The sequence below is a fragment of the Lonchura striata genome, unplaced genomic scaffold, assembly GCF_046129695.1.
Source record: "Lonchura striata isolate bLonStr1 unplaced genomic scaffold, bLonStr1.mat Scaffold_99, whole genome shotgun sequence".
Lineage (NCBI taxonomy): Eukaryota > Metazoa > Chordata > Aves > Passeriformes > Estrildidae > Lonchura > Lonchura striata.
In genome coordinates, this window is record NW_027461193.1 from 986,682 (window position 1) to 994,233 (window position 7,552).

Sequence of the window (7,552 nt, forward strand, 5' to 3'; positions counted from 1 at the left end):
AATCTGCCAGGAGAAACAAGTCTGGCTGCCTTGGCCACCCGGGGGCCACCTCTCATCTGCCTTTCAAACACTGGGACCATGTGCTTTTCTTTATTATGGGAAGAAAACATCCATTTCAACCAGGTACCCATGGCCAAAATTTGGCATCTGCCTACAGAATTCCCTATATCCAATGATAGCTCCCAGAAAAATGATGCCAGGAATCACAAATCTGGCTGGCCTTGGCTTCCTGAGGGCTGGCACTCATGTGCCTCTGAAACACTGGGACTCTGTGCTTTCATTCCTAATGAAAATAACTCTTCTTCCTGTCTAGGTGTCCACGGCCAAAACCGAGATTCCACCTCCAAAATGCTCTATGTCCAAGGATAGCCCCTAGATGAAAGTTGTCAGGAGAGAGAGGTCTGGCTGGCTTGGCCTAAGGCTGGCCACATCTCATCTTCTTCTAGAACACTTGGATTTTGTGCTTTTCTTTCCTATAGGAAAAAGACATCCATCCTGAGCAGGCGTCCATGGCCAGAACTGGGATTCCACCTCCAAAACTCTGTACATCCAATGATTGCTCCCAGTGAAATCTGCCAGGACAGACAGATGTGGCTGCCCTTGGCCTCTTGGGGATGCCTCTCACCTGCTTTCAAAACACTGGGGTCAGTGCTTTCCTTCCAATGAAAAAGACCTGTCCTTCTTCTCAAGGTGTTCATGGTCAAAATTGAGATACCTTCTCCCAAATTCCATATATCCAAGGATCTCTCCATGACAAAAGCTGCCAGAACAAACAGGTCTGGCTGGCTTGGCCTCTCAAGAGCCACCTCTCTTCATTTCTGCCTTTGAAACACTGGGGCTCTGTGCTTTCCTTCCTATGGAAAAGAACCATCCTTATTATCTATGCAGAAATGGCTGAAACTGGGGTTCCACTTCCCAAATTTCCTATATCCAAGGGTTGCTTTTAGACAAAAGCTACCAGGACAGAGAAGTCTGGCTGCCTTAGGCCTCTGGTGGAAGCCTTTCATCTGTCCCTGAAACACCGGTGTTCCATGCTTTTCTTCCTGTGGAAAAGAACCATCCTTCTACTTTGGGTGTCCATGTCTGAAATTGGGATTCCACCTCTAAAATTCCCTATATCCAAGGGTTCCTCCCAGCCAAAATCTGCCAGTACCATCAAGTCTGGCTGCCCTTGGCCTCTGGTGGCTGCCCCTGCCACACTGGGGCTCGGTTCTTTCCTTCCCATGGAGGTCACTGTGACACTGTGGGCACCTCATGGAACCAAGGGGATCATTGTGGCACCACTGGAGCCCATGGAACCAAGGGGCCATGGTGACACCGCGGGGCTTCATGGACCCAGAGACCATTATGACTCTGTGGGGCCTGATGGAACCATGGAGACCATTCTGACCCTTCAGGGCCTCATGTCACCAAGGGGCCATTGTGACACCTCAGGGCCTCCTGGAAGCAAGGGACCATTGGGACACTGTGGGGCCCCATGGAAGCAAGGGAAACATGGACCAGGTCTGGCTGGCTTGGCCTGCCAGGAGCCACCTGACAGGTCAGGGTGGTATTAGGATGTCAAGGGCTGCTTCTCATCAGCTCCTGGAGCACTGCGGCTCCGTGCTTTCCTTCCTATGGAAAAGAACCATCTGTCTTTTCAGATGCACATTGCCAAAATCGGTACTCTCCCAAAAATGTTCCCTATATGCAAGAGTATCTCCCAGACAAAAACCTGCCATCTCAGGCTGGCCTTTTCCTCTTGTGGTCACCTCTCATCTGCCCCTAAAACAGTGGGGATCTGTCCCTTCATTCCGATGGAAAATAACTGGACTTCATGTCCAGGAACCATGGCCAAAATTAAAGTTGGCTACTGAGCCCGGCCGGGCTCACAGAACCATCTTCAGCCCCGGGCAGATATTGACTCTGCCAGTGCTGCCATCCTCCCTCCAGTGAGAGAAAAGGACACAGGGCAGGCACACAGAGGAGCAGCATGGACACACCGAGGGCAGGGAAGAGGAAGTTGAGTCCCGTATGGGAGGGATGAGGAGATGCCTTGATCTTGGGGCAGAAATCCTCTGCTAAAGCTATGGGGAAGGATGTCGTTGATACCTCAAACTCTCTTTTTCCCCATAACACATTGAAAAGTATGGGGAGATGACTTGTTTCAGCAAAGGCCTCCATGCTAAAGTAGGGAAATGTTGTAGTAGCTGTGATCCCATGAGAAGTTTGAACAGAGAAAGAGAGCACAGTGATGAGACCCTGTGTCCTCAGGGAGAGAAGAAGACCTCTGTTCCCAGAGATGAAGATGATTTCAGAAAGAGATGAAGAGAACCTTTGCTCTTAAACAGCTCATCTTTAAACCAATACCCCATAAGCTGGCAAGGCTCATGAACACAGCTCTGGGAACGGCTGTGAAAAAATTGGAGGGACTTCACAATTGCAGATTATTCCAGGCAGCTGCTATTTCTGGAAATGAAAAGCCATGAGATAACTGTTTTCTTGTGGAGAAGTCTCCATAACATTAACAAGAGGAGTTTCTCTCCCTAACTGAACTGAAGACAGACTATTGTAGAGGTGGTAAAGTGACAGAAAATTTTAGGTTTTGTCGCTTTACATTGTCAAGTTTTATAGAGAGGGGAAGTGTTCTGAAAGTTTTGTTCTGATCCTCATCACTCACTCTTTTAGTTGCTGTTAATAAACTTTTCTTTATACACTTTTAAAATTTTGAGCCCACTTTGCCTTTCTCCTAATCCTACCTCACAGCAGGAAATGAGTAAGTATATTCTAGTGTATGCACTGGTAATTAGCCAACACTAAACCCACCATACTAATTGATGAATTGGCTGAGAAATCTCAAATTGGCAAAGCAAAACCACTACAGAAACTTCCTGATGAACTGCCCCAGACAAGAGGGAAATCAAGGCAGAGCCATGGTTTGTCAGGACTTGCTTGATCCTAATGAGCCCCGTGGTGCATTTGGAGCTGAGACCTGGAACCTCAGGGCCTGAGAGAAGATTGCACAAACCTATCCAAGTGTCAAAATCAGAAGAAAACCCAAAAGTGTCTCAAAGAATTAATGGGCCTCCATGAAGTCCATCCTTAACACAGGCTCCTCTTGGCCTCCGTGGAGGAGATAATTGGAGTCCAGGATTGCACAAAAACCTCTCAGAGACTCAAAATGGTACAAAAAACACTCAATGTAGGAAGGAAAATCCAAAGTTCCAGAAAAAAGTTGTGTATCTCAAAGCATTAATGAGCCCAACTGATTGTGAGTACAAAGCCTCTCCAGGGACTAATTACAGTAGATAATTGGGGCCATGATTGCAGAAACCTCTCAAAGACTCCAAGGCAAAAGGAAAAGCCAAAGTCCTTTGAAAAACCTGCAGTCCCTGGGAGCATGAAGGAGCCCCCAGGGCCATTCCTGACCAAGGCTCCCCAGGGACTCCTTCCAGCAGATCCTTGAGGCCACTGGGATGTGGGCATGGGGGGGATGCTGAGGGCAGGAGCAGGGGCTGACAGTGCCCAGCCTGGCTGGGGCTGTGCCAGGAGGCCCCAGGGCCTCAGGACAAGGTGTCTCCTCACAGCCCTTGGTGGCACAGACCCTGCTGTGCCCCAGGGCACCAAGACTTGGCTTCTCTTTGTCCCCACCTGGCATCAGTGCCTCCAGTTCTCTGCTCTGCCTGGGGCCTGGGGACACTTTCTCAGTCGTGTCCCTCAGTGGGACCCATTAAAAGTCCAAGAAACTTTGGAGTTGGATTCTGACTTGGAGTTCTGGAGAGTTTCTGCAGCTCCCTCTCAGGGCCTGATGTTCAGGGCTGAGCACAAAGCCCCAGAGGGTCATTAAAGTCCTTGTGCTGTGTCTGTGCTGCTGAGCTGGGCCGGGCTCCTGGCACAGAGGGTGATCCTGGTAATCAAGCAGAGCTTCAAAAGCACATTTCTCTTGCTGAGCAGCTCTTCTCCCAGCCCAGCAGGGCTGGGGCACTGCCTGCAGCCAGCCCGGGCACAGCACAGAGGCACAGAGAGCTTCAATCAGTCAGGGCTGGGAAGGGGCTGAGAAGTGCCTGGGGCAGAATCACTGCCAGCCCTTGGCACAGGAACCTCTGGCTGCAGGACAATGCAGCTGCAGCTCCTGGAGAGATCTCCTAAAGCTGGAACATCCCAATGCCCACAGAGCCTGTGAGTGCATTCTCTGCCCATCTCCTGTGCAGAGCAGCCAGGGGTGCCCAGGGCTGTCCTGCAGAGCAGGGTCCTGCAGCCCAGGGCGCTGTGCTGGGCCAGGGACTCTGCTGCCTGCCAGGGACAGCTCTCAGCCGGCCCTGGAGCTGCTCCCAGCGCTGGCCAGGAGCTGTGGGGGGAAGGAGCCACCCTGAGCAGGGCAGGTGCTGCTGCTGAGAGGGGCTGGCTGGGGCAGGGCTGCTCCCAGCTCCAGACCAGCCTGGGCACAGCTCCGGAGGACACTTCCCAAAGAAGGTAAGCCTGGGTTTGCTTTAAAGGTCAGGAGCTTTCCTGAGGGTGTTTTCAATTTTCTGCTTGGAGAAAGATGATGAAGTTGTGATGATGATAAAAATATTTTTGCTTTTTATATATTTTTCATATATTCATAGTTCTGTAAATTACTGTTACGTAGTTTTAAAATTATAATCCTTAACTAACTCTATTAAACTCTTAAATAACTCTTTTTAACTACTATTATATATTTAATGTATTTATGATCCTTAATTAACTCTAGTATGTTTCCTTACCTTCTCTTAGATTTTAGAACTATAACCTGTCTAAATACATTTTTAAAGTGCTATATAATCTTTTTATCAGAGAAAGAACCCACAAGAAGAGTATTTTGGGTTTTGAATGTGAGCAGTGATAAGAAAAACTGGGACAAAGAAAGGCCCTGGACTTATTCCAGTGGGTTGAGCCAGGGTTGTGTAACTGGGTACTGAATCTCCCATTGGATGTTCCTGTTAAATATCCTAAATAATCAACATTAACAAATTGTTGAAATCAGGGGCTGGGTGTGCCTCATCCCCACTGGGACACCTGGAAGGTTCCAATGAAGTTCTGGTTTTAACCTCACTGTTCTACCACTGTTGCAAGGGTTCTTTTTTTCTCATTTGATTATAGACAACAGGGGGATGAGAGAAGCAGAACAGGAATTGTAATCCCAGAATCACAGAACATTCTGAGTTGAAAGGAACACACAGGATCATCAAAGGAATGTTTGAACATTTACAGAGACTCCAGAACTGTGACTTTGGGTGGTCAGTGTCTCTGCTGGGAGCCTCCCAAAGGGCCTTCAGCCACTCCTCAGCCCTGGGCAGCAGCAGCATCACCTCTGCAGGGCCCAGCAGGGCTCTCCTGAGCTGCCCTTGCCCAGCTGCACACAGAGCCTGCCCCAGCCAGGGCCCTGCACACAGGCAGGTTTCTGTAGGGTGGGCTGAGGGCACACAGGGTGGGATGGGCTCTGTGAGCGCTGGCAGGGACAAGGCACCTCTCAGGAGGGGATGTCCAGGCCCAGGGAGATGCTCAGGGAAGCAGAGGGGGCTGAGCAGAGCAGTGCTGGGGGAACAAGCCCATCCAGCCCCTCACCTTCCCTCAGCCACAGGGAATCCTTTGCCTCTCACATCTCTCAGTGGCAAACTCTGAGTGCAGCAGGAATGCTGGGGAGTTCTGACCTCAGAGGGCCAGGAATGGTGAGTGGGTAAGAAAACAATTCCTAAAACCAGCTCCTGCCATCTATTTCCTTTAGAAATAAAGTGAAATTCCTTTAGAAGACTGAATGCAGATGGTACCAAGCCTTTCTGCATCAGGAGTTATTCCCCTGACAAATCCTGAATATCCAGCCTTGTCCCTCTGCCACATGGCCACAAACCCAGGGCAGCAGGGCAGGGATGGCTCCTCCAGAGCCCCCACGCACAGGCCTGGCTACTCCTGGCACACTCAGCCAGCACAACTGGAGCTCAGGCAGGGACCTGGGTGAAGGTTTTCCCAGAGCAGGAACAAGGGTGGGTGAGTCCCAGCAGGACAGGCTGCAGGGAATGGCCCAGGATTGGCTCCAAGCAGCCTCTCCTGACTTGTCCCTGTCCTTTCTCCATGAACAGGTGCCCATGTGCAGCCACAGCAAATGTCCAACAGCAGCTCCATCAGCCACTTCCTGCTGCTGGCACTGGCAGACATGCGGCAGCTGCAGCTCCTGCACTTCTGCCTCTTCCTGGGCATCTCCCTGGCTGCCCTCCTGGGCAACGGCCTCATCATCAGCGCCGTAGCCTGCGGCCACCACCTGCACACGCCCATGTTCTTCTTCCTGCTCAACCTGGCCCTCAGCGACCTGGGCTCCATCTGCACCACTGTCCCCAAAGCCATGCACAATTCCCTCTGGGACACCAGGAACATCTCCTACACAGGATGTGCTGCTCAGGTTTCTCTGCTTATCTTCTTCCTTGGATCAGAGTATTCCCTCCTGACCATTATGTGCTATGACCGCTACGTGTCCATCTGCAAACCCCTGCACTACGGGACCCTCCTGGGCAGCAGAGCTTGTGCCCACATGGCAGCAGCTGCCTGAGCCTGTGGCTTTCTCAATGCTCTTCTGCACACAGCCAATACATTTTCCATGACCCTGTGCCATGGCAATGCCCTGGGCCAGTTCTTCTGTGATATCCCACAGATCCTCAAGCTCTCCTGCGCCAATTCACACCTCAGGGAACTTGAGCTTCTTGTGGTTACTAGCAGTTTATCATTTTGTTGTTTTGTGTTCATTGTTTTCTCCTATGTACAGATCGTCAGGGCTGTGCTGAGGATCCCTTCTTAGCAGGGACGGCACAAAGCCTTTCCCACCTGCCTCCCTCACCTGGCTGAGGTCTCTCTCTTTGTCAGCACTGCAGAATTTGCTCACCTGAAGCCTGCCTCGATGTCCTCCCCATCCCTGGATCTGGCCCTGTCAGTTCTGCGCGATGAAATCCTGCTCAGCGTGGGCAACTGAGCCCGTGAAGGGCTTAGTGTCAGCTCAAGGCTTGCTTTCCCTCCCAAAGCCTTCCCTTGTCAGCCTTGGGCAGGGGATTCATCCTCCCTCCCTCCTCCTTCCCACAGACCTGCTCGAAACCACTCCGTGGGCACTTTCCATTCTCTGTGTCTCTCCTCAAGTGCAGTGCCAACCTGGGTCCGTCCTGGCCCTGTCCTGAGCTCCCAGGAGCTCCCAGGCTGAGATGTCAACGCTCAGCCACACCAGGGCCCTGCCCCTGCCAGCAGCACCCCCACAAGCAACAGCAGCAGCAGCAGCAGCAGCAGCTGCAGTCTCCTCTCAGCTGTTGGTGCCCCTGCACTGCAGCCCATCCCGCTGGCACCAACGTTCCCTTGTGGCCTTGGAGACAGTCCTGAATCCATCCATGGGGTCACAGAATCATGGAATCCCAGAGTTCCAGGTTCCTGGAATCCTAGATTCATTGAATTATAGGAACCACACTCAGAGGAGGAGGAGGAGGAGGAGAATGAGGAGGTGGACAAGGAAGAGGAGGAGGAGGAGGAGGCGGATGAGGACAGGAAGGAGGTGGAAGATGAGGAGGAGGAATAGGAGGAG

The 7,552-nt window shown here is 51.5% G+C and overlaps 1 pseudogene; it reads left to right on the plus strand.

Moving 5' to 3' along the window:
- Nucleotides 1-6,100: 6,100 nt before the first annotated feature.
- On the plus strand, nt 6,101-6,958 carry LOC144248865 (olfactory receptor 14A16-like; annotated as a pseudogene).
- The last annotated feature ends 594 nt before the right edge of the window (nt 6,959-7,552 follow it).